This window comes from Prionailurus bengalensis, chromosome B2 (assembly GCF_016509475.1).
Source record: "Prionailurus bengalensis isolate Pbe53 chromosome B2, Fcat_Pben_1.1_paternal_pri, whole genome shotgun sequence".
Taxonomy (NCBI): Eukaryota; Metazoa; Chordata; class Mammalia; order Carnivora; family Felidae; genus Prionailurus; species Prionailurus bengalensis.
Genome location: NC_057349.1, coordinates 87,734,768 through 87,741,133, shown reverse-complemented (window position 1 = coordinate 87,741,133; position 6,366 = coordinate 87,734,768). Strand labels below are relative to the sequence as shown.

General features: G+C 37.2%; 1 long non-coding RNA gene across 1 annotated transcript in view; it reads right to left on the bottom strand.

Annotated features, from left to right (window-relative positions):
- Positions 1 to 676: 676 nt before the first annotated feature.
- Positions 677 to 6,366, bottom strand: part of LOC122489788 — a 287,326-nt gene continuing 281,636 nt past the window's right edge. Inside the window, exon 2 of the long non-coding RNA XR_006299006.1 lies at positions 677 to 785. This is a non-coding gene — a long non-coding RNA (uncharacterized LOC122489788). The remainder of the gene's footprint in view (positions 786 to 6,366) is intronic.

The following is a 6,366-nucleotide window of genomic DNA, read 5'->3' as shown; positions in this document are numbered from 1 at the left end:
AGAGAGGGAATCTTAATATGTAACCTTCTTAAAAACTGGACGAAGGGGATGCTAGTATGCAATGGGAAAGTTTCCTATATGAATAAATTATATGGTCTATAATTTGCTAATATTCAAACTATTTAATAATGTACTGAATTTTTTCTTTTCTTTTTTAATTTTATTTATTTATTTATTTATTTATTTATTTCTCACTGAGGTAAACCTCTTGGGTTTAACTCAGAGTCATATCCATCAAAGCCTTTCTGAGGCAAAGAATGAGCCTATACACATAAGACAATTCCCCAAGGAAGATATTTTCTAATCTTTTTTTTTTAATTTTTTAATGTTTATTTATTTTTGAGAGAGAGAGTGAGACAAAGAGTGAGTGGGGGAGGGGCAGAGAGAGAAGGAGACACAGAATCTGAACCGGGCTTCAGGCTCTGAGCTGTCAGCACAGAGCCTGACATGGGGTTCAAACTCAGGAATGGAAAGATCATGACCTGAGCTGAAGTCAGACGCTTAACCGACTGAGCCACCCAGGTGCCCCAGATATTTTCTAATCTTAACCAAACATTGCCCTTCCCTCCTGAGTCTAAAACTACAGGGTAATTAATTCCAATACAAGAACCATTATAAAATCATTTTAGAAGACCCTCGACAAGGGTAAAATTGGCCTCATTATCTCAGTGTACTCACACATTTTGTGCACAGGCTCAGGACATAAGGAATCAAAACCACCTCTGATGCTTCTTGACAGATTGGAGATGAACCGGATTCCACAAGGGTGCACACGCCAAGGACATCTAGAAGCCAAATGACAAAAAATTAAAATTTACAGATTCTGTCTGTGCAGACACAGGAGCAACTCTGATATTTTTTTTTTAATTTTTTCTTTCAACGTTTATTTATTTTTGGGACAGAGAGAGACAGAGCTTGAACGGGGGAGGGGCAGAGAGAGAGGGAGACACAGAATCGGAAACAGGCTCCAGGCTCCGAGCCATCAGCCCAGAGCCCGACGCGGGGCTCCAACTCCCGGACCGCGAGATCGTGACCTGGCTGAAGTCGGATGCTTAACCGACTGCGCCACCCAGGCGCCCCTCAACTCTGATATTTTTAAACTCTGAGTGTACCATCAAGAGAATAAAGTCCATTTTTTGTTATGCTTTGTTATTTCAAGACTTCATCAAAAATAGCCCCATGCCCTGACACCAGATCTTCTATGTCAGAAACTTACTCCTCTGTAATTTATGTTAGCCTCAGTTTTCATTTCAAGAAGGATAGAATTTCAGATAAGATGTTGGCTTTTCATGAAGATTTATTCAAACATTTCATGAATTTTATAATTAAAACTTTAATTCATTTGCAGAAAGAACATCTTAAAATGTCTAATAGAGTAGTTAAGAAGACAAGCTTTGAGAAACTGGTATGAGTTGGAATAGTTTCTTGCAGATAAAAATGGAATAATAATAGCACCTACTTCATGATGGAGACGCTAGGATTAAAATTAAGCATAGCATTTGATATATGATATTTTAAAAATATGAAATTTGTTATTTTAATTATTAGTTCCCATTCACTCAAAATTCACATACACTTAAGAACCACCTTTCTTACTCCCTTTGCAGGTAATTACTCCTTTTTAATTAATGAAGGCAATTACTTTAGAATATTTTCCCATAGTCAAAGGAGAAAAGCAGAAAGCTTTAATGAAAACAAAACAAAACAAAAACAAAGAACTTTCAGTGAGCTAAGGGACTACCTTAAACCTGAAAATCAAGATTAAAAAAATCAGTAGCAGGGTCCTCAGAAATAAAATCCAACAACTGTACAGCACTTTGTAACATCTAGTAAAAGCATGAGACCAAGTGCTAGGAGCTGCACTATGTCCTGTCAGTTCCTTCTACTTCATGCAGTGTCACTAGACACGTACAGCAGACTCCTTAGTTCTTTATTTTCCTGAGTTTCTCCGAAATCAGAATCAAACAAAATGCTTCTAAGTGAGTAGTTTATTTGAATGCAGTCCCAGAAAGTATGATCAAGGGATAAGTGGAACCAGAAGGAGAACAAATAAATACAAGGATGTATAATCAAGTCAGTGTAAGCCACTGGTTGCTTCACCTAGTAAGACCTTCTAAGAAGCCTTATGGAACTGCCTTTAGAACCTTGTCCCCAAAGGAAGAAAAGGGGAAACATTAATCCACAGGCTCCCATTCCACAAAGGCCAAAGGGCACTCTGAATGTTGCCACCTACATTGCAACTCCAAGTTTCTCATATATAATTGCCAAACAGGTTTCTACAGGTGGTCTCATGCCATGTGTGAGTGAGACATTATTAATTTGCATCTACATAAAATAAGCCAAAGCCTGACTGCAACTGACAGTAACAGCCGCAGTTGAAATAAGTGTTGAGAATTTAAAATAATGTACTAGAGTTGAGCATACAAAAATCAATCAACGGTGCCTGAATGGCTCAATCGGTTAAGCATCCCACACTTGATTTTGGCTCAGTTCATGACCTTACAGTTTGTGAATTCAAGCCCCATGTCAGGCTCTGCACTGACAGTGTGGAACCTGCTTAGGATTCTCTTTTTCCCTCTCTCCGTACCTCTCCCCTGCTCAGACACATTCTCTCTCTCTCTCTCTCTCTCTCTCTCTCTCTCTCTCTCTCTCAATAAATAAACATTAAAAAATTAAAACAAAAATCAATCAGTGTAATACATTACATTAATTAGAATGTAGCAGGGGAAAAAAACAGGTCCTGGTTCAAGACAGCAACATAGGGAGACTCTGAACTCACCTCTTCCACAGAACACACCAAATTATACCTATTAATAGAAAAATTCCTCTTGAGGAAGAACTGAGGGCTGACTGAACAGCTACTAAACAACCAAAGATAGAGAAAATGGCAAGAGAACAGGAAGAGAGACCGAGACAAAGGGAACCCCCATCCCTGAGCTCCTAATAGCAATGGGGAAGGATTAGTACTGAGGATACTGTGCCTCTATCGTTAGGCACAGAAAAAAAAAAGCCATGGTTGAAAAGAGCAGCTAGCACTTAAAAGGGACAACACAACTCTGCCAAGTGGCAGAGGAGATGCAAGAAAGCTCTTCAGAGCAGAGGGACTGGAGACCATGTGGTTTATGCTCCCACCTCACTTTAAAAGCCTTGACCACAGCAGGGTCTGGACACTGTCAGGCAGTCCAGTCCTCTCAGTGAGTTTGCCACTTCAGAGAGCCCAGGGTCCATAAGCGCACACCATCTGCCCTGTGTGCTGGGACACAAAACACAACCTACAGTTTTATAGGATTGGAGGGCGCTGTTGTTTTACTTTTTAAAATTTATCTTGCCTTTTTTTTTCTCTCTTTGGTTTTATCCTTTTATTATTCTTTTTTGTGTATTTCTTCTTAATTTTTTCTTTTTTTATACTTTTTTAAAAATGTTTTTCTCTCTTATTATTCTACTTTTTTTAATATTATTATTTTTTAATTATTCCTTCTGTAAAAAGCCATGGTTTAAAAGAGTAGCTAGCACATATATACACAGCTCCAACCAGCCAGCAAAAGTCACCAAGTAGGAATACACAAGACTACTCCTTCAACTTTATAAGTAGCCATTTTGCCTAATCCATAGAAAGAAACAGAAAATCAAGCAAAATGGAGAAAGGATATGCTCACAAAGAAAGAACAAGAAAAAACATTCAGAAAAAGAACAAAATGAAACAAAGTTAAGCAATACATCTGCTAAAGAATTTAAAGTAATAATTGTAAAGATACTCATTGGGCTGGAGAAAGGAATGGAAGAACTCAGTGAGACCATCAATAAAGAGAAAATGTATTTTTTTCCTAAAGCTTATTTTATTTATTTTGAGAGACAGAGAGAGAGTGCCAGCAGGAGAGGGGCAGAGAGAGAGAAAGAGAGAAAGAATCCCAAGCAGGCTCTGCACTGTCAGCATGAAGCCCAATGCGGGGCTCAATCTCACAAACCATGAGATCATGACCTGAGCCGAAAGTAAGAGTTGGGTGCTTAACTAACTGAGCCACTAGGATCCCCAAGATAGAAAATATTTTAAAAAGAATCAGAGTTGAAAAATACAATAACTAGAGTAAAAAACACACTAAAGTGAATCAACAAGAATGGCAGATGCAGAAGAACATATCAACGATCAGAAAGACTGGGTAATGGTAAGTACACAAGTTGAATGGCAAAGAGAAAAGAATTTTTTAAAATGAGGATAGATTAAGAGATCTCTTAGCAACATCAGGTGAATAAAAATCTGCATTATAGGAATCCCAGAAGAAGAGGGAGAGAAAAATGTAGAAAACTTATTTGAAGAAATAATAACTGAAAACTTCCTAACCTAGAGTGGGAAGGGAATAGTAGCACGATGTATTCAAAGTGCTAAAAGGAAAAACAAAACAAAACAAAACTACAACTATGAATACTCTGCACAGCAAGGTTATCATTCATATTTGAAGGAGAGATAGTTTTCCAGACAAACACAAGATAAACGAATTTATCATCACTAAACCAGACTTACAAGAAATGTTAAAGGGACTTCTTTAAGTGGAAAAGAAATGGCCATAACTGGACATAAGAAAAATATGAATAAAAAGGTGTAAAATATGAGTACATATACATAAAATGTGGAGAAGCGAGTATTAAAAGAAAAGAAAAAAGACTTTTTTTCTTTTTGTTTTTTTTTTGCTTTTGTTTGTTTTTTGTTTTTAGAATGTGTTTGAACTTAAATGACCATTGAATTTATATGAACTGCTATTTATTTAGGATATTATATATGAATCTCATGGTAACCACAAACCCAAAACCTTTGATAGATATACAAAAAATAAAGAGAAAGAAATCCAAACAAAACACTACAGATACTCATTGATCACAGAGAGCGTAAGAGAAGAAGAAAGGAACAGAAAGGATCTATAAAAAGATCCTTTTTGTAGAAAAACAAATGTTTAAAGTGATGATAAGTATACACATAATTATGTTAAATGTAAATAACCTAAACTGTCCAATCAAAAGACACAGAGTGGAAGAATGGGGACAAAGGAGAAAAGACCCATCTATATGCTGACTCACCTCAAACTTGAAAAACCCACAGTTAATCATCCTGAATGGTGCAAAACTGACAGTTTTCAGGAACAAGACAAGAATGTCCATTCTTACCACTTTTATTCAACATAGTACTAAAAGTCTTAATCACAGCAATCAGAAAAGAAAAAGAAATCAGAGGCATCAATATTGGTAAAGAAGTTAAACTTTCACTATTTGCAGATGACATAATACTATACATAGAAAATCCTAAAGATTCCACCAAGAAACTACTAGAAGTAATAAATGAATTTAGTAAAGTGGCAGGATACAACTAGCACTTAAAAGGGGCAATACAGGGGCACCTGGGTGGCTCAGTAGGTTAAGTGGCCAACTTCGGCTCAGGTCATGATCTCACGGTCAGTGAGTTCAAGCCCCGCGTCGGGCTCTGTGCTGACAGCTCAGAGCCTGGAGCCTGTTTCAGATTCTGTGTCTCCCTCTCTCTCTGCCCCTCCCCTGTTCATGCTCTGTCTCTCTCTGTCTCAAAAATAAATAAACGTTAAAAAAAAAAGGGGGGCAATACAACTCTGCAATACCCAGATATTGGTAGCGTTTTTATACACTAGACAAAATTGCAGAAAGAGACATTAAATAATCCATTTACAATTACACCAAAAACAAGAAAATACCTAGGAATAAACTTAACCAAGGAGGTAAAAGATCTGTACTCTGAAAACTATAAAAAATTGATGAAAGAAATTGAAGATGACACAAACAAATGGAAAGATATTCCATGCTCATTGATTGGAAGAATTAATATTGTCAAAATTTCCATGTTACCCAAAGCAATCAACAGATTCCAGGCAATCACTGTCAAAATACCAATACAGACTTTTTCACAAAACTAGAATAATACTAAAATTGTATGGCACCACAAAAGACCCCAGATAGCCAAAACAATCCTGAGAAAGAATAAAGCAGCAGGTATCACAATCCCAGATGTCAAAATATACTAAAAAGCCATAGTAATCAAAACAGTATGGTACTGACACAAAAATAAACATACAGATCAACAGAACAGAATAGAGACCCCAGAAATAAACCTCTATGACAAAGGAGGCAAGAATATACAATGCAGAAAAGAAAGTTTTTTCAACAAATAGTGGTAGAAAAATTGGGCAGCTACATATATAAGAATTAAACTGGAGGGGAGCCCGGGTGGCTTAGTCGGTTGAGTGTCCGACTTCAGCTCAGGTCATGATCTCGTGGTTGATGAGTTCAAGCCCCACGTCAGGCTCTCTGCTGACAGCTCAGAGCCTAGAGCCTGCCTCGGATTCTGTGTCT